Source organism: Corythoichthys intestinalis, chromosome 1 (genome assembly GCF_030265065.1).
Source record: "Corythoichthys intestinalis isolate RoL2023-P3 chromosome 1, ASM3026506v1, whole genome shotgun sequence".
NCBI classification, from domain to species: Eukaryota; Metazoa; Chordata; class Actinopteri; order Syngnathiformes; family Syngnathidae; genus Corythoichthys; species Corythoichthys intestinalis.
In genome coordinates, this window is record NC_080395.1 from 28637212 (window position 1) to 28658463 (window position 21252).

The 21252-nt window shown below is 37.8% G+C and overlaps 1 long non-coding RNA gene across 1 annotated transcript; it reads right to left on the reverse strand.

Annotated features, from left to right (window-relative positions):
• Positions 1-13623: 13623 nt before the first annotated feature.
• On the reverse strand, positions 13624-18788 carry LOC130914411 (uncharacterized). Its single transcript, XR_009062910.1, has 3 exons — positions 18691-18788; positions 18379-18495; positions 13624-18148 (listed from the first exon to the last, which is right to left on the reverse strand). It is a non-coding gene; the product is annotated as an uncharacterized LOC130914411 (long non-coding RNA).
• Positions 18789-21252: the final 2464 nt, after the last annotated feature.

Here is a 21252-nt window from a genome sequence, read left to right on the forward strand (position 1 = left end):
TCTTCCATATTTTTATTCAATCGCTGACCTTGCCATTTGGCAATCTATATGATGTCTTGACGAGACTTGCTCTCCGTTCATACTCCCGTTGGCTTGGTCCATTTTTGCGTGCAGAAAAATAATGTTTTATAATGGCGGTGATTTCGCGCTGAGCGAAACAACAGTCTGAGCGGACCAATCACAGTCCATTTCCCCCACGTTATATGCGTTGACGTGACGCTAGGGTTTGAAAAATCAATAGGTACACGTCAGGCTACGGCGCAGTGTCGTAAATCGGGTCTTCCTTGATGGCGCAGGTCTGACGCGGAACCATAACTCGGCCTTTAATTGTTACACCCCTGTTGTCCACGACTGGCGACCAATCTTGGTTTTCCCCCGCCTTTCGCCTGAAGTCATCTGTGATGCACTCCAGCTCACTCTTTTCCCCCCCAAATGCCACCACAGCAGAAAGTTTCTAATGAAACCGTTTTTTTTTTTGGTGAAATCTTTCCCTGCTTACAATACCAACTTACAAATGGTGATCAAAACAATACCTTTGGTGTTCCCACTTTCACGCTTGGCAGATGTAACAGCAGATTTGCATACGATGCAAATGCTTTCTCTGAAAAGCCTCCTTTGAAAGATGGAAGCTGGAAAGCTGGTGAACATGTGGTGAGCGAGCGGCGATAAGGAAGCTACGAGTGGGGAACCTCTCCGTCTTCCTTGTCTCTAGCGCCTGTATCCAAGAAAGACAGATGGATTTGCTTTTCCCCAGATATATATCCCATCACACATACTGCACACACACTGCAACGCCTTTGCATGCACTGGCACACACATGTGCCATTGTGTGTATGTGTACACACTGTATATATGTGTATTTATATATATATAGGCTATATACATATATATAAGGGAACAAGATTAATACACAACCAAAGGGCTAAATTTCTGGAAGAACACGAGCACAGTGACTTTGACAAACAAATAGACTCCAGTGGGCACACGCTCAAACACTCAGTGCTTGGAAGGCAGCTGCACAAATACAGCAACCCACATTCTTTACTTCGGAGAAGCGCTCCAAACACAAAAGCAAATATTTCCCCTGCTGTCATCTCCTCTATTTTCTCTCACTTATTTATCAAAAGTGTGCCCAGGAAGTGGTGGGAGGGGTTTCACAGCGATTCGAGGTGTGCGGCCCGGAGAGCCATCGCATCCTTCTAGATGATTGGTGGGGCTGAAAGTTGTGCACCATTCCACCCCCCTTTCCTCCACTACCTTTCCCCTGAAGAAGATGGAATGTAAATTCAGTGGTGTGGGCTCATTGGCGGGAGTCTGGAACCGTGTGATAGGACCTGACTGGAGGCACATTTGATTAGACTTAATTCCGTTCTCATGCGGACCACCGTGGCAGCATTCGTTAGATTAGGAGGCCCACGCTTAATGAACAATTTGCACAACAGAGGAGATGGAGAGTCATATTCCGAGCATTAACTGATGTAGGGAAAGGCAACATTGTGAAATCATTGTTAAAGCTGACTTACCCTATTTGTTTATTGAGGAGTTACGCTTCATCAGGCCTGACCTGTCTTTTATGAACTACTTCATTCTGGTGTTGTGTGAGTAGGATAAAAAAAAAACATATGGTACAGTATAATATTTCAATTGACAGCTTATCAAATGCTAACATGCCAACAGTTACAGTGGTATAAAAAAGTATCTGAACCTTTTGTTATTTCTCACATTTCTGCATAAAATCACCATCATATGTGATCAGCTATTGAACTAAAACCACCAAAACATTTTTAGGTTTTCATATTTTAATGAGGATAGTATGCAAACAATGAGAGAAGGGGGGAAAATATGTAAGTGAACCATCACATTTAATATTTTGTGCCCCCCCCTTTGGCAGCAATAACTTCAACCAGACGCTTCCTGTCGCTGCAGATAAGTCTGGCACATCGATCAGGACGAATCTTGGCCCATTCTTCTCTACAAAACTGCTGTAGTTCAGTCAGATTCCTGGGATACCTGGCATGAATCGTTGTCTTTAGGTCATGCCACAGCATCTCAACGGGATTCAAGTCTGGACTTTGACTTGGCCACTCCAGAACATGTATTTTGTTCTTCTAAAACCATTCTGAAGTTGATTTACTTCTGTGTTTTGGATCATTGTCTTTTTGCAGCTTCCATCCTCTTTATATAAATATAACCAGAATTAAGGGGCTTCTGACTCAACAAGACATGGAAAAACTTATGCATGCATTCATTTTCAGCAGATTGGACTACTGCAACGGTATATTTACAGGTCTTGATAAAAAATCAGTCAGGAAGCTGCAGCTAGTACAGAATGCTGCAGCCAGAGTCCTCACAAATACAAGGAAGCTGGACCACATTACACCGGTTTTGAAATCGCTACACTGGCTTCCAGTGAGTCAAAGGATAGACTATAAAATACTACTGCTCGTCTACAAAACACTTAATGGCCTTGGACCAAAATACATGCTTGACTTGTTAGATTCCTATGAGACATCTAGACCCCTAAGGTCGTCTGGAACGGGTCTTCTGCATGTTCCAAGAACAAGAACCAAGCAGGGTGAGGCAGCATTTAGTTATTATGCTCCTCACCTCTGGAACAAGTTACCCGAACGTCTGAAGTATGCTCAAACTGTTAGCTCTTTTAAATCAGGGCTAAAAACGCTTTTGTTTGGCACTGCATATCCATAACTGTCTATATATTTCAACCTACCTGCCTTCTATTCCTCTTGTGCTTATCTCCATTGCTGATTTCAATGATTATTAGTAGTAGTAGTTTTTGCTTTATTTTTATTTTTGTTTTATTTTTATTTATTTATTTATATTCTGTGATTAAATGCGATCATTTGTCTTGGTTTTTACGTTGTGTTGATTTAAATGTGATTTTTATGGTCTTCATGTGATGTAAAGCACTTTGAATTGCCTTGTGTTGAATTGTGCTATATAAATAAATTTGCCTTGCCTTGCCTTGCCTTATAGCTACAACTGTCTGACAGACGGCCTCAGGTTTTCCTGCAAAACATCCTGATGAACTTTTGAATTCATTTTTCCATTAATGATAGCAAGTTGTTCAGGCCCTGAGTTAGCAAAACAGCCCCAAATGATGATGCACTCTCCACCATGCTTCACGGTGGGGATGAGTTGTTAATGTTGATGCTGTTCCGTTTTTCCTCCACACATGACGATGTGTGTTACTCCCAAACAATTCAAATTTCGTTTCATCAGTCTACAAAATATTTTGCCAAAGCTTCTGTAGAGTGTTCAAGTGCCTTTTTGCAAACATTAAACAAGCAACAATGTTTTTTTTTTAGACAACAGTGGCTTTCTCTGTGGAGTCATCCCATGAACACCATTCTTGGCGATAGTTTTACATATAGTTGATTTGTGCACAGAGATATTGGACTGTGCCATTGATTTCTGTAAGACAGACACTCTAGGGTTCTTTTTTTACTTCTCTGAGTATTCTGCGCTGAACTCTTGGCGTCATCTTTGGTGGACAGCCACTCCTTGGGAGAGAAGCAACTGTGCCAAATTTCTAGACAACTCCTCTGACTGTCCATCGATGAATATCCAGACTTTTAGAGATGGTTTTGTGTCCTTTCCCAGCTTTATACAAATCAACAATCCTTGATCGCAGGTCTTCAAACCGCTCTTTTGACCGAGCCATGATGCACATAAGAAAATGCTTCTCATCAAGACATTTCTTACCGTGTGTTTTATAGTGGACAGGGCAGCTATAAACAACTCATCAGTGATTGGGCACACACCTGACTGAAATTGTTTGGGAAATATTGGTTTCAATTGCTCTTTAAGTTTCCTTAGGCAGAGGGTTCACTTATTTATTTTCCCCCCTTCTGTCATTGTTTGCATGCTATGCTCATTAAAAATATGAAAACCTATAAATGTTTGGCTTAAGTTCAAGGAGACACTATTTTTTATCTGTGTGATTTTGACAAAGATCAGATTACATTTGATGGGGATTTTATGCAGAAATGTGAGAAATTCCAAAACGTTTAGATACTTTTTCATACCACTACGCTAACTTGTAAAAACCTGATTAGGGAATATGCTATGGTTGATTTGTAAGGAATTCCATTTTTGCTCCCATGTTTAGTATATTTAATAATACATTTTTTAATATATATCGTATTTTGCAAAGTGTTATAAAAAAGTGCAAGCAGTTGGTATGTGAACATACTGTATACGCATCACTTAAGCAACATGATCGCTAGGGCATGAAGGCAGTGTGATGACGATGTTATTTTTTGCTAATTCTCCAATTATTAAATTTAATAAGAACTAGCAGAATAGCCTGGCATTGCTGGGATTGTCTAACGTGAACGCAGTACAACTGAATGACAACACATACTTTCCTTAGCGATGAGCTGTAATGTAGTAATGGTAAAAGGACATCATAAATATCGGCATTTGTCAATTGTAGTCATATTGAACAGAAAAGACCAGAACAGAACAACGGCACTCACCACTCTCACTCATGGTTGCCACAACAACCCATGAACCACTGCGGGCGTAACACACAATAAATGACAGTCGCTAAAGTATGAATATCCAGCTCAAAGGAACCCCTTAGTAATATCCCGAAAAAAAATGTACGTTTTTTTTTTTTTTTTTTATATCCAGCGTGTTTTTTTTTAAGTACTCAAAGCCACAAAGTATCATCACAACACATTTAAATTTGTAGATGAAACCGTGAAGTTTAAAAGCTAATTGCGACATTGTAAACATCTTTTGCCCAAAAACCAGTGCTGTCGCCTCCACAATCAGAGATTTTCTATGCTAATTTTTGGACTTTCAAATTGATTTTCCGCACTAAATGGAGGCCTTCAGAGATCAACCCACACACACACCCCCACACATACAAAATTCCATTTATATATAAGTTTAGAGTAAATGCAATAACATTTTAGCGATTATCACAACAACTAGACATCGCAACAGATAGAAAAATGACAACCTTAATATGAATAGGGCTAATACTGATTGGTAATACTACTGTAATAGTCTTGTATCTTATCCTGAATTCAGGGACAATTGCTAGTCAGAAGTGAATGAACAATTTGTATTGTAACAAATTGCAAGACCGTAAAGCAAGTAGCACAAGAATGATGAATTGGATTGATACGGATTTTACATCCTGCCCTCGAGAACTATTTCAAGCCATTATTGATCTAATGCGATCAAGGATAGCATCATGTATGACAAACCGTAGGAAATAGCAAGTAATATAAAAACAATAACAAATAACAATCCATCATAAAGTCAGCTAAATAAATAAATATATGAAAAAGGATAGCGCTTTAGTCTTGTAGTGTAATGTCAGCAGTACAATGTCATTCTTGGTATATCTTCCTTCCCCTGTCTGTCTTCCCCTGGCCTTGCATGCTCTCATTTAACATCTACAATTGAAACATCCAAATGTACTGACGCTATCAATTAATCACCCAGCCGCTAATTACGATCCAATTAACCTCTGTTTCAACGTGACGTCCTACAGGACAGCTAGCAACTCTCACCCCAATGAGCCTGATATCCTCCTCCCACCTCAACCAAACAAAGAGTTGTAGGAAGAAGCAATATAATGACAGGGTTGGAGATTATAGAAATCCTCCGCATGACCAAAATATCACCACTATTTGCAATGTGTGTATTCTGAATATGTATGAACCAAGCCATGGAAAACAAGCTAGATAGGAGCTCTCGTGGACTGGACTTTGTCACCCCTTATTTAGGTGAAATCGAACTGGATGTGTTTAATGTGTTAATAATATTTTATAAAATCAAAGTTCTTAAATCGAATCATGAGAGGCATTGGAATATCGGCAAATATTGTATTGTTGTCCATAGAATCAATATCGTATCCTTTGAAATTGAGGATTTACACCCCTATAAATTTGCTTCGAATCACAAATAATAATACAATAATTTCTCACATCTGTTATGAAATGATATATGCAGAATTCCTAAACATCAGTGGCCAGCTTTTAGCAAATCTATATCTATATCTCTTCTAACTATGTATATATATATATATATAAACGGAACTGTGTCTCTGTGTGTGTCTTTGTGTGTTCGTTCCCCATGGACTCCGAAACGGTTGTATTTTATGTGTCTCGGAGTGTTCTTAGATGGGTTTGACCTTTGTAGGCCTCCATTTAGTGCGGAAAATTAATTTGAAATTCCAAAAATTAGCATAGAAAATGCAAGGATATTGTGGAGGCGTCAGCGCTGTCGTTTGGGCAAAAGAAGCATCACTGCGACTGCAATGTCGCACTTGGCTTTCAAACTTTACACTTTCATGTACATGCGCTCACACTCATACCTAGGGATAATTTAGCGTGTTCGATCAGCCTACCATGCATGCTTTTGGGATATGGGAAACCGGAGTACCCAGATAAAACCTATGCAGGCACGGGGAGAACGTGGTAACTCCACACAGGAAGGCCGGAACCCGGGATTGAACCCTTGATCTCAGAACTGTGAGGTGGACATGCTAACCACTGTGTGTGAAACCTGTTGTGTTTTATTGTGTGTTATATTTATAAATGTGCCGAAAGCAGTTTGTATAAATTTACAATTTCCCAGAATATCAAAAAGGGATTCGTTTTGGCTGGATAGCTTCATCTTTATAAAGGCGAGTTTGTCAGTATGGCTGTCTGTGTGTTCGTGTTTTATGGATGCCAAAACAACTGGGTGGATTTTGACGAAATTTTACACAGTGATACTTCATGTGTCTTGGAGTGTTCTTAGATGGGTTTAATCTCTGTAAGCCTCCATTTAGTTTTGGGATAGAAAATGCCAATTTGCACTTTTTCACCCGAGCAATGCTGGGCCATAATGCTTGATAAATCCATCCAGCATACATTAAAAAAAAAAAAAATCATGGGGAAGCCCTGATTTCCAGGTTTCTAATGTATCGGTTGAACAAACCTTGGCCTCAACAACCTAACATAAGTAGTACGCCTGGCCTTACTGCTACTAATAAGATAATTGCATATATCTTTTATGTCAGGATGTATGTGACATTCCTAAACATCAATGCGCAGATTTGATCAAATTGTCCATAAATTGAAGTCAGTCTCTGGTATCCTCAACAGTTGTGCAACACTAAAGTTTTTATTGTTGTTGTTGTTGTTGTTTGTTTGCTGAACTCATGTAATGCAGAAGGGAAACCCTGGCGTTAAAGTTTGTTCGCTAGTCTCCAGATGTACGGATCAACATGAAATTGTTGCATTAAAAAACTTCCCAAAGATGTACATTCCCTAGTCTCGACAACAATTATCTTTGTTCCAAGAAACATTTTTGGGCTAAATCCAAGGCTTGTGTAGTCTGACAAACTCCTTGCAGGAAAAGTGAACAACTTGAACCCAATCTGAGGGGAGTAAATCATACTAGATCCATAAGTTGTGATGCATTTTTGCACCTGCCACCCACTGTTGGTGAAGCATGGACTCAAAATTCAATGATCAATTCAAATATTTCCCATGAATAAGTGTGTGTGAGGGCACATTATTTGCCTCTTGTAGCTTTAATTGATGTTTATCTTATTCTGTCTTCATGGTAAGGGGCTATAAAGCTCATGTCTCCTTGATCAAACAATGTTTAAACATGCATTATGTAGGGTTACACACCCTGAGGAATTCAAAGGACCTTATAGTAAAACACTAAACTTTAAAGATGAATAGTAATAAAAAATTTGAATGTGTTCGGAATGGTTACGATACTCAATTATAGTCATTCATTGTTTGATAATAATTATGTCAATTGTGTGGAATTGGTTGTTGATTAATCATGTCTTGAAGCAATTGAGGCAAAATGGAGTGCACTACTTGGCCGCAACTAGCAGACGTGCTATTGATTCAGTCTAGTTTGCTGTCTAAAGAAGTCTGGAGTTACATCCACGCAGATTATTCTTGAAATAAAAATATCGACTAAAAACACACTTTGCAGTCATCAGGGACAAGCCATGCACACATTTCAGATACACATGCATACTTTACACATGTGGTTAATATGTGCACATAAAGTAGAACAAACACCTACATGCGCACTACATGGATGTACACAAAGATGGATGTACACTAGCGCTATTAGCAGCACTGGATTTACAGTCGCCCGTCAGCCTTCAGCTTTTAATGCCACGCGGGGCCTGTTTTACAGCTCTGCCCCAGGGCCCCCCGATCGGCTTTCAATTAGCAGGTGAGCTGCAGCCCAGTTCCCAATCAATAGTCCAGTACAGGCAGAATGCCTACACTCAACGGGGCTCCCCAGCAACTTGAAGGGAGGATAAAGTGGGATTATTGTGCAACATTGGAAAGGTTCGTACCAGCGAATTTTGAGAACATTGTTTTTTTTTTTTTTTTTTTTTTTTTTAATAGAATGAATGGTACTCCACTGAACTGGTTGCCACCTAATAGCGGGGCACATCAAAACAGAAACATTACTATTTAAGGACATTTTGTAGACTTCAATTAACCAAATATGAATTCTTTTGGAATGTGGGTGGACACAAGTGAACACCGTATTTTCCGGACTATAAGTCGGACGTGAGCATGGGTCGCACTAGCCAAAAAATGCGCAATACAGAGGAAAAAATGTATAAGTCGCACCAGAGTGTAAGTTTCATTGTGTGGGAAATTCTGTTGATAAAATCCAACACCAAGAACAGACATGCTTTTAGCCCACGATCATGAGCGGAGTTTAAGGGCGGGCCGGGGGGGGGGACATCCCCCCCTGGTGGCTTGAAAGTGTCATTGCATGTAGTTGTCTTTCCTATATGTGATTTTAAATTAAGACTTTTTTGGTAAAATATTGTCTATAAAAGTTGTAAAGCAATAAGACAAACAACAAAAATGAATGAAATGAACAAAAAAAGTATAATTGATTAAAATTATTATTTATTAATTATTATACAGATTATGTGACTAGCACCTTTGACGGTCATTTGCTTTGCTTAGGCAAAACCACCCGAGGACCAAAGAGGCAAGATGGCTACAGGTAATTTTTTCTAACCTAAGCTTTCAAAAGTGACAACAACTACTGAGCAAGGACAAAGGATTGCAAATGTGGACCATGAAACGCCAGAGAGCACTGCCAAAATGGTGAGCGGCGTCTCAATTTGCCACACTAAAGACGCTAATTGTACAACAGAGCCACCATCGCTTTCTTGCCAATGTAGTTACCCCCGTCAAAAAATCGTATCTCCTGGCCGCGGGTGCACACACACACATACACACATTAGTTAAGAGTTATGTCAACTTAAACAATTAATTGAACCCAGAAAAGAGCCACAGTTATATATTTTGGACATTGACACTGGAGAAATTCAATGCAGGACTTGAATTACAGTAATAACAGTTATAGGTCATCCTACGAGTAAAACAGCAAAACATTGCCTATTTTTTAACGTTACGTAAAATTACGTTACGTACATACAGTATGTTACGTTATACAACAGGTTACGTACATATGTTACGTTATACGACAGGACAATTTTTTTTAATGTATTGGCCATGTTTTAAAACCTCGTAGATAACTACATCACCATAACATGGAAATCAAGCAAATCCGTGCAGCGCAGAGCAGTGGCTCCACCCAGCGGATACAATTTTTGTCGGGGGTAACTAGATTGGCACGACACCAGCAGGCGGACCATATGGATGATGATCTTGGCGAAAAGTATAGCTGCCATACGCAGCCTGATTTAGAAATCCCCTCAAGAATGATGGGGGGAAAAAATGCTCATTTCCACTTATTATAAATATTCTTATAAGTTAATTTAATTGTTGACACTGCATTTCGTGGTCATCAACATGTTGTGCCCCCCCTGCCCCAAAAGTCAAACTCCGCCTATGCCCACGATTAGCCTTTTTTGTTTTCTCCATTTCAGTAAGACTAACCTCCTCATTTCCCCATTCCCTTACAAGTTCCTCTCCAACTTCCAACTTTCTTTCTGCTGCTCGGTTACCGTTTTCGGCTGCATATTTTACAACTTGCAGCTTATGATCTGCAGACTATTATTTTCTTTCCGGTGCCAATTTGTTCAGCCCTTCTCATATGTTTTTATAAGTTACCACCTATTTTGAAACAGAGGCATTGAGCAACCTTTTGTGGTTTTATTGTGAAAATTACATGTGAAATGATATCATAATGTGTTAATGTTTTCGCACACAAGTTGCACCGCGGCCAAACTATGAAATAAACTGTGACTTACAGTCCGGAAAATACAGTACATATAAACTCCAACAATTTAAACTCTGTGATTTGAACTCTTAAACTTAGAATGAAACTGTGTGGGGCTGACCACTTGTCCACCGTAAACGCTCATATTTTCATCTGGACGAAATGAACCAGTGTACCTGTTATTATCCCAACTAGGGCCGGCCCAGGCCATTTGGGGGCCCTAAGCAAAATAATGCCAAGGGACCCATATTTTTGGCCCACCATTTCGTCACAGTGTACTGTGAAACCCATACATGCAATCCAACCTATATGTCCATATTTTGTATATTAATCAGATTTTGTTGCACTGCATTCTTCACACTTCTCACCTCAAATGATTGTCAGTACTTACAGTAGATAACGCCAAACCTTTTTCTAAAAGAAGAAAGAAAGAAGGAAGAACGTTTATTTTTTGAGCTTGTAATCAAAAATCAAAACTCACAAAAGTCAAATAAAGCAAACTGTAGTACACAAAATAGAATATAAATTAAACAATTGCCAGATTGCCCCCTATCTGGGCCCCCCTAGTGGTCAGGGGCCCGAAGCATCTGCATAGTCTGCGTATAGGCTGGGCCGGCCCTGACTCCAACCAAAGCAGCTCTGATCCATACATAATTCCTTCCTTATTTAATAAATACAATACATGATTAACATTGAACTGTGCACGATCGATTTGATCACATTTTTTTTTTGTGTGCTCACGTAAATCTACATTAGACAATTTTTGCTCTTTTTCTCATAGTACTAATATTTGATTTATGTTTAAGACAGAGTAATATTTTAGATTGGATAATACATGCATATATTTCAACTTGACTAACAGTTATTTTAGGCGTAATTTCCCTTTCTGCATTCCCGTTACAGCCTTTTTCCCCCCTGGGGTATAGCGGCATCAGGCCAACGTTTGTCACTCTAAAAGCCTAGTGGGTGAAATAATTATATATAAAAAGAAAACTAATCAATTATGTTCTCTATTGTTACTGATTCTGCAAGATAATGCTGCAAGGATATGATCAAATACTATGCATTATTAACAAATGGATAACAGGCTAATAGATAATCATTTGTGCAGACATATGCTGGAACATTTAAACGTGACTTCTGAAAATAGTGAATTTTTCCTACTAATTAGCGCCTATACTAGGATTCCATGACAAAAACATTTTGTTGTTTAAAAAAAAAAAAAAAAAAAAAAAAACATGTTTGATAGTTACAGTAAATGTCAGGGTGGCTCGTTATAGTCTAAAATCTGTTGGGAAGGAAGTTACACTCATTAAAGGCTTTGTTATGAGGATAGGGGAGGGGGGTTGACACAAGAACTATATGAAAATGTGATTCATGAGTATTACACAAATGAATATTTTTCTTTCCGTTTTAAAACCCAAAAAAATTATTTGATGAAAAGCAAAAAAGGCTCAAGTGCCAATGATGATACTTTTACAAAGGTGTTTTTTTTTTTGGTATCCCATGGTTTTACTTGTATTATTATTTAAAGAAAATGCCAATTGATTCACAGGGAACTTGAAAGTAAGCCAAATTAGAAAGAATGCATGAACATGTACCATGACAGATATAAAGATAATTGGATGAAATGAAAACACCACTTTTGGCAGCTCCTCATCATTAACACCCATCATGAGTCAAGTTAAATTCATCTGATATGTCTACATAGAATAAGGGTCTGTTTGAAAGTGGAAGTGTGGAATTATTTAACGCTTTGCTGGTGAACAGTTATAGTTAATTGAGTCTCTGAGTTTCTGTTTGTGCAGATGTAGAATCTGAAATCAGCATCACTGCAACTCCTCAGAGGAAATCAAAATGAAGTGTTTCAATTCTCGTCCACTTCATCGAAGATAGCCGAGTCGTTTTTTATTTTAATCCTTCACAAGAAAAAGAACCCATCGATGGCAGCAGAGCAGGGACTGTGCCAAGGCAGCATGCCTTCACTGTACAAGAGAAGACTTTTTCAAAAACATAACTCTGCAGTGATTGTTAGAGGAATAACCGACATCAAGCCCTTTTTTTGTTACCGTTTTATCTTCTGTAGGCTTCCTTGTGAATCGCGCACTCAGGAGATGAGTGTAAGGGGAAAAAAAGAGGTCTGTGAGAGCGAACGAGGTGACATGGCAGTCTTTGAAGGCAACACAGCAGGGAGGCGTGGCCAGGTGGAGGGGGCCGGGTGAATTGATAACTAGGTCCCTGTCCAATTTCCACACAGGTTTTATCAGATTGAAGAGCAATATGCGTCTTTGAAGGCCACACGGCAGGGAAATCTTGGGTTTTTGTGTAGTGCATACAACTCAACAGTAAACTGCAAAGTAAATCAATTAAGGATTAGGAAAGAAGCTTTCAGTTCCTTCTAAATTTAAAGCTGTGGTATTGCAATTTTTATATCAATAAAATAAAACCTAAAAAATGCATTGGATGCATCAATCAAAACTATCATGCTAACCCACAACATCAAAGGAGAAGAATGACCATCTATATTTACTGACGAAATGACTAGGAGATCATTTAAAACACAGAGCTGCCTCAAAATGGAGATTGCAGAATACGATACCACAGCACCTAGAGCTAATGCACAAAAACCAAGAAAGATAATGTCAGCTTGTGTGAAAAAGAAAATATTTGCAGGAGATGGCCATCTGTTCCATGAGAATCCATCTGTTTAGAAATGTTGCACTTCTGTGATGTTTCCATAGTTCCAGTAGCTCTCAATGGCAGATCAATCTTCAAAGGTCAAAATGTATGTTTCCTATTATTTAGAGTTATTTGCACGTGGGGGGGGGGGGGGGTATACATACGAAATGGGCATTTAAAGAGTGACCCTCATTTTTTTGTTACGCCCTGAATATATGTCGGCTAATATAGACATGCAAAATGGTAGATCTGAATACCTTGTGATAATGCTGGAACAGTTACTGTGCCATAGGAGAGTTTGAAATGGTTGTTTATATGGTTTAGTGACGGTTATTCAAAAATGCAGCTGGACAAAAATAGATTACAGGGGAAAGGGTGTCAAACCTCTTAAAACCACTAAAATGCAAAGAAAACTGCTTTGGCACAGTTTTTCCTATAACACATAAAAAAAACTGATTTTCATTCAATGATTTGGAAAATAAAACTTAACAAAAACAGCAGTAACCCAACTCCATCTTGTAATTTTTATTTTTCCCCATTTCCTCACATCTAAATGCAAAATCTCTATTTTAACTACTTAAGAACATAGGATGTACATTAAAATTGAAGTTAATGTAAACATTTAGTCTTTGTTTTTTAAATAATAAAGATATAAATAACATAAGAACATAGGATGTACATTAAAATTGAACTTCATGTAAATATTTACTCTTTGTTTTTTAGATAATAACGATATAAGTAACATACATACACTTTTAATTTTTTCTTTAATAACAAATCTTAATTCTATAATTTATTTACACTTCTCCCTCACTAAAGTTGTTGTTTTTTTGTTTTTTTTATAACAGAAAAGGTAACAGTGTCAGTCAGATACCATTTAAATTTTTTTCCAGGTCATTCATTGTCAGACAAAAGCAGCATGGCAAAATGCCACGCTAAAAAATAAGTAAAAATATCAAAATGGCTTACCTCTTCATCCTCTGAAGGACCATGGCCCTCAACAAAATATTTACTGCACATGAAATGTGAATGGCTTCACCTTGCTGGCCTTAAACTGGTCTTTTGGATGTCCGCGCAAATTTATCCATTCTTCACATTATTTTCTCCGAGTTTTTGGTTTCGGGAAACGTATGAAGAAAACATCCTTCATATGTCGTAATGTCTACAGATGTTTCTACCAGTTCAATAGCAGCAGTGTTTGATCGGCATGTTCTTTTTTGAAAGATTACCGGGGAAAACAAGCAGAAATAACATGGTTTGTATGAGCGGGCGCATCTATAAAGTCCCACTTCAGCGTTATGATGGCGACGTCATGTTCTAAAAAGAGCATTTGTGTGGTACTTGGATAACTGCAGCAGCTGGGGGGAACCTCCGTGCCGTCCGTGGAGTAAATAAATAATAAATATTGATGGAAACGGATTACGCTACACAAGCACTTTATTATGCTTGTTGTTAACACTTGTGTATGTTAATCTGATGTTGGTAGATTGTTTTCTTCTTGGAGATGAGTTGGTGTGTTGATGCCTTGCAATTTTTTTTTACACATGGCGTCATATTTTCGGGATCAAAGCATCGAATACTGGAATAGGGTTCCTGCCTTGAATCTTAGACCAGAACGGCTTTCCGGACCGTTCCGGCCAACTTTTATGGAGGACCAAAGCTGCCAAAATTAAAAATAAAAATAAATCAGTCAATAAAAGGAAAAATAAAAACGAATATAAATACAAAAATAAGAAATAGGGTACAAAAATTAAATATAATTACAAAAATAAATATGGAAATAAATAGCTAATTAAATAAAAGTAGAAATAAAAATGAATATATATATACAAAAATAAGAAATTACATTAAAAATGTAAGAATAAATACAAAAATAAATGTGGAAAAAAATACAAAAATAAATATATTGATTGAAATAAATGTCAATCAATAAATAAAAGTGCTTTGCCTTATATTTACTTATTTCATTGTCAGCACGAACGTGCAAGTGGAAATACTATTCAAATGAGGGGGCGGTCCTACATGTGTTGAACTATTCACCCATTGGTCGATCAACACGCTGGTGCAGCGATCCTCTCGATCGACTTTGCCTGCTGGCCTGCCTGGCTGCTTGTTGCTAGCTTCGTAAAATAATGGGACTCGACGAGAAGGTCGGCGTCCAAGCCGCTACGGGAACGGGAAGCTGGCAATCAGTTGGATGAGGACAAGGTACGTATTTATTTAATTTGGTGTGTTTTTTAATTTTTTACTTAATTTGGTGTGTTTTTTTTTTTTTTACTTTTTACTTAAATCCAGTTGAGGTATGTTGAATCTATATCATTTTTAATAAGCTAATACCTCGCATTGGGTCTCAGGAAGGGGAGGCAAGGCGGGACACGGATAAATTTGCTAACAATATTAAACTCACAAGGAATAGTTTGGCGTTAGTGCATATTAGTGAAGCGAAATTTACACATTCAAGTTCGTGTTTACGCTCTTAAGGGCTCAGGTAGAAAGCACCGGCTGGTGTCTCGTCTAATGCTTCCGTAGCTATTTTTTTTTAAATACCATTTTGCCTTGTGTTGTCATCTATTTTCTTCTAGATACTTCCGAGAAAGATTGGGGTGTCGTTCCTCAACAATAACAGACATCTCTCGTCCTCACTCATCTACGTGCTTTTTAACCCTAAAGCTCCCCGAAGACAATTTACATTTCAGGGGATGCTGATGGTGAGCAGCTGGCCAGTTTTAGGGGAGAAAGTTACTGACCTTAAGTGGCTCATGTTGGTGTCCAGCGGACAGGTTTTTTTTTTTTTTTTTTTGCATTGATGAACGAGTTAGTTGTGCTGGAAGTCCTTTTTTGTAGATCAATTGCCTGTTTATTATGTGTATTGTATTACAATGGTCATCAATAAAATGTTACTTACCGTATTTTTTGGACTATAAGTCGCGTTTTTTTTCATATTTTGGTTGGGGGTGCGACTTATACTCAGGAGCGACTAATGTGTGAAATTATTAACACATTATGATATAATTTCACATGTTATTTTGGTGTTTTGGACTGATGGTTTTGTAAACTTGTTAGCATGCTATAGTTAATCTTAATAACTCTTAATAGCTATGGCCACGTTCGCGTTCTGCCTTTGGCAATGTATTTTCAATTATATTATTGACTTTTTTATATTGAAATGGATGCATTTAGTTTGTGGCGCTTTCACGCCCACGTGGGAGCGCACTCGCACTTGTTTACGTGAAGAAGAGCGCTCGCACGCCAGAAGAAGACGGACAGCTACGTAGCTCTGAGTGAGTGGGTGGGCGAGTTAGCGAGAGAGAAAGACGGCTGCGAACCTACGTTCATTGTTTATGCTTTTAAAATATCTCTACAGAGGCAACGCCTGCATGTATCATCTTTTCTGTTGTTGTTGTGTGTTTTCCACCCGCGATCGGACACTTAGAGCCAGTTGTGTGGTTGTTTGAACGGTGTGCTAATGCTAGCGAACGCATGCTAACCTGTTACGTTATTGCTGTAATAGTAACTAATTATCATTTATTTACGTTGATGCGAACCTGTTTGCTATCGAGGACCAAATTGATTCAGCAAATTATGCGGACGTCCAGCATTGTCTTTTTGGAGTTCGCTGTATATAGCCAGGACCGAGCGGTAGCGTCCTGGTGAGGACAGTATATTCGCATTTTGCTGTTCATGCACTGTACACTGTACATTTATTCAGCATGTTGTTCTCTATTGTATTTTTATATTATATTGCCTTTCAAGATGACATATCTGTTCTATGTGTTGGATTTTATCAAGTAAATTTCCCCCAAAAATGCGACTTATACTCCGGTGTGACTTATATATGTTTTTTTTCTCTTTGTTGGGCATTTTATGCCTTGTGCGACTTATACTCAGGTGCGACTTGTAGTCCGAAAAATACGGTAGCAGAAAAACAATCATTGCCTTTATTATTTCTGCACATTGGTGAGGTACCACAACAAACATGCTATGCTGTCATTTCAAACAAGTCCAAATATCTGATGCAGGATGGATAGTCTCGCTGTAGACATTCAATAAATTAGAAAATTCTGACATCTGCTGAATTTCTTCAGGAGTCTAGGCTTGTTGCAGCTGCACTTCAGGGACTGACACCTACATGGGGGTGATGACCATGTGGACCATCACATAAAACTCCAAATATGTCATGTAAAGTTGAACCAACTAGTCCTGAAATATAACTAAACATGCACACATCCTTTATGGCAAATTTATTGATTAGCTTAACCTATATGTGCCTAGACTGTGAAAGTGTTTATTTATATAATTTTATTAAGAAGGGGAAAAAATGGTTGAGGACAATGGACAAGACTGCAAAATGGAAAGAGTGACACTCAGTTGTTACTTTTAGGTCGTTTTACACATAACCTAAAAGTGGAAGTTCTGAATTTTTGACACAGACTTAACCCGTTCAGTCGTGCATTTTTTTCTGCTGGGTGAAAAAAAAAAAAAAAAGCTCATTTTTACTCAAGTACCAGAACAAAGTGTAATATTTTGGTCGGAGGATATTTCATGCTTTTATTGGTTATTTTTAATGTTATGTGTGAGAAACATGCACTTTACATGATCCTTTTTGAAGTTGCTCTTGTTAAACCATTTTCAAAGAGCCAACAAGCAAAGAGGGCATGCCAAACCTCATGATTTGATTTCGATGGGTGACATTTCATCCAATCATCTCCCAGAAATGTCAACTAAAACTATACCAACATTTCTGCAATAAGAGAAGATGTGTTGCAAGGCCCAAAAAATGTTTCTAATTTTTTTTTTTTTTTTTTTCCGCGACACGAAACTTGAGGGTTTTTTTTTTTTTGCAAGCCATAAACATCAACATTTAACTCATTGGCTGCCATTGACAGCGCTTGACACACAAACCATTTTGACTGGGAGAGGCTGGCAGTAAAAGCACTCCCAATCAAAATTGATTCCTAGCGCATAATAAAAAATAAAAGCATGAAATATTTAAACTTAATTTAAAATGGTTTATATTATATACGGGTTTACCTTTCCAAAATCGGTGAAAAAAATATGGTCTTAATTTATTTTTGTACTTGCTTCCTAGTTCCCCAACATAGAGCCTTAATTCATGAGTTTATGGTTGCCATTTATATGCCTTTGGCTGTTGGGGGCTGGCACAGAATACCTTCTACGCCGAACAGTTTGTAGTTGTAGTGTGCGGACAATTCCCGGTGGATCCAGACGTCACATGGATTCTTGCACACGAAGTCTTCCATGAAAAAACAGGAAAACAAGTTGCAATTGAAAAAGTTGCCTTGCATAAAAGCTGAAAAAGTAATTTCTAGTGTTTGAACAGGACTTGAATTAACAAAATGGTTTAACCCTCATGGCAAAATCATGATTCGGCTTGTTTGGTATTTTTTAAACAAATATTTCCTCCTGACATTCCATTTGAATGAGTGAAAACTATAGTCAAATTAGTTAATGACATTCACTTACTTTGAACATTTGTCCTTGCATCATTTTGAACCCAGAATTTTGAGGAGATCCTGGGATCTCTGTAATCATCCAGCATCCGACGTTGCGATGTCAGTGGAATTATTCAGGTCAGAAACTCTAAAAACAACGTTACATGGTGAGCAGGAATATCGTTTGCTATCATGAGAATTTAGTTGTAACTTCTGCTAAGCTACACTGGAGCAGTTACAAATAGCTTTGATACCCGTGGTAGTCAGATATATAGAGAGTGCAACATGCCATACGAATAACCAAGTTTTCATTTTAAAAAATGCCACTTACATACAAACTCACCTTATACCATGCTCTGACATTCAACGGTGGATATTCTCTCACTTCACACCATGTAGGTCGGCTAAATCGCTAACTGTAAAGTCACGTCTTTGGTGGCAGGCATGGCTAGTAGATTTCAGAACGTCGATCAACCAATAAGCGAATAGTTCAACCCATTGCACCCGTAGGAACGCCTCATCATTTGAATAGTATTTCCACTTGCATGGTCGTGCTGACAATGAAATAAGTAAATATAAGGCAAAGCGCTTTTATTTATTGATTGACATTTATTTCAGTCAATATATTTATTTTTGTATTTTTTTCCACATGTATTTTTGTATTTATTCTTACATTTTTAATGTAATTTCTTATTTTTGTATATATATTCATTTTTATTTGTACCTTAATTTAAGTAGCTATTTATTTCCATATATTTTTTTGTATTTATTTTTAATTTTTGTATCCTATTTTTTATTTTGTATTTATAGTCATTTATATTTTGCCTTTTATTGATTTATTTTTAATTACTTTTATTTTTAATTTTGACAGCTTTGGTCCTCCATACACTTTCACCTCTGGATACACCAACTATACTAGTATGATATAACAGGAAGTGAGGACAGGAAGGACAAGGGTACGGCAGTGCCGGTGAGTGTGCTCCAAGTGCAACTGATGTGCAGTTGAGGAACCAATATTAAAAAATTAATCACCCATGAAAATATGTGAGTTGACATCTTAACATTCACTGTGTTATTGCTAGTCCCGGCACAAACAGCTATTTCCAATTTATGACTAGTGATGCATATTCGTAAGTGTACCAACTTACATGCCTGTTAGTCATGTGGTGCACAGAACTGATGTGCATGAAATAGCTCCAAGGGGAGCTACACCAGTGCACCCAGACCAAGGGGCAATACGTTGACGAGACACTATCCGCATTCCAGGACCCAGGGTAGACCATCTTGGGACCCGCCGAGATGCCCTGACCAGCCCCTGAGACTAGGGTGGCTGAACTGAACTATGCAAATGACAGATTCCTGTGCTCTGAGATGGTTTTAAACAACTTTGTCCTTTGTAGATGGAACATTTAGAATTTATTAAGCCTATACTTGATATTAATTGGATAGAACCATTTCAATAACAGAACCCTAATCTCAACCCCATCAAACACATTTGAAATAAAGGAAAGGCAAATTTATTTGTATAGCACAATTCAACACAAGGTAGTTCAAAGTGCTTTAAATCACATGGAGATCATACAACTCACATTAAATCAAAAGAATAAAACAAAGACATTCGAAACAGGAAATAAAATTATACATAAAAATCACATTAAATCACAAATACAATTAAAAAAACTAAAACTAATAATAATCAGAAATGGAAATAAAGCAGAAAATGAATAAAAAGCAAATAGCTTAAAATTTAAATATATAAGCAGTTATGGATATGCTGTGATAAACAAAATGGTTTTTAGCCCTGATTTAAAGGAGATAACAGTTAGAGCACACTTCAGACCTTCAGGTAATTTGTTCCAGAGGTGAGGAACATAATAACTAAATGCTGCCTCACCCTGCTTGGTTCTTGTTCTTGTAAAATACAGGAGACCGGTTCCAGACTACCTTAAGGGTCTAGATGTTTCATTGGAATCCAACAAATCAAGCATGTATTTTGGTCCAAGACCTTTAAGTGTTTTGTAGACAAGCAGTAGTATTTTATAGTCTATCCTTTGACTCACTGGAAGCCAGTGTCACGATTTAAAATAAGGTTCAGTGTGGTCCAGCTTCCTTGTATTTGTAAGGACTCTGGCAGCAGCATTCTGTACCAGCTGCATCTTCCTGACTGATTTAAAAAAAAATTTTTTTTTTTTTTTTATCAAGACCTGTAAATATACCGTTGCAATAGCCCAATCTTCTGAAAATGAATGCATGCACAAGTATTTCCATGTCTTCTTGAGTTGGAAGCCCCTTAATTCTGGCTGTATTTTTAGCTGGTAATAAACAGATTTAGTTATGGACTTTCGATGACTATCAAATTTTAGGTCTCAGTCAATAATTACACTAAGATTTCTAACATGATTCGTAGCTGTAAGTGACATGTGCTAAGGTTTGTGCTTATCTTTGACCTTTCCTTTTTTGGCCCACAAATGATCACTTCTATCTTCACCACATTGAGCTGGAGAAAATTGTGGCACATATATTCATTGATTTGATGATTTCATTTACTCAGTAAGACTAAGGGACTATAATCATGTGGGGAAACAGAAATGTAGAGTTTTGTGTCATCTGCATAGGTGTGATAGGAGATGTTATACTGTTCCATGATCTGAGCTAAGGAAAGCATATTGATTGAACATGTTTATTTCGAATACTTAATACATAGGTACCAATAATCGGTGACCATAATGAAAAAAAGAAAAACAAAATATGAGTATTCGAAAGGGAGTGAGAAGAAGTATAAACTTATTTACTCCCACCCCTTGTCCTTAAGTCCTGACATATCAGTTCCATTCCTTACATTTAAATATATACATTCTTGTTTAACACATATACAATCTCACCATATAACCCTGCATATTACCTA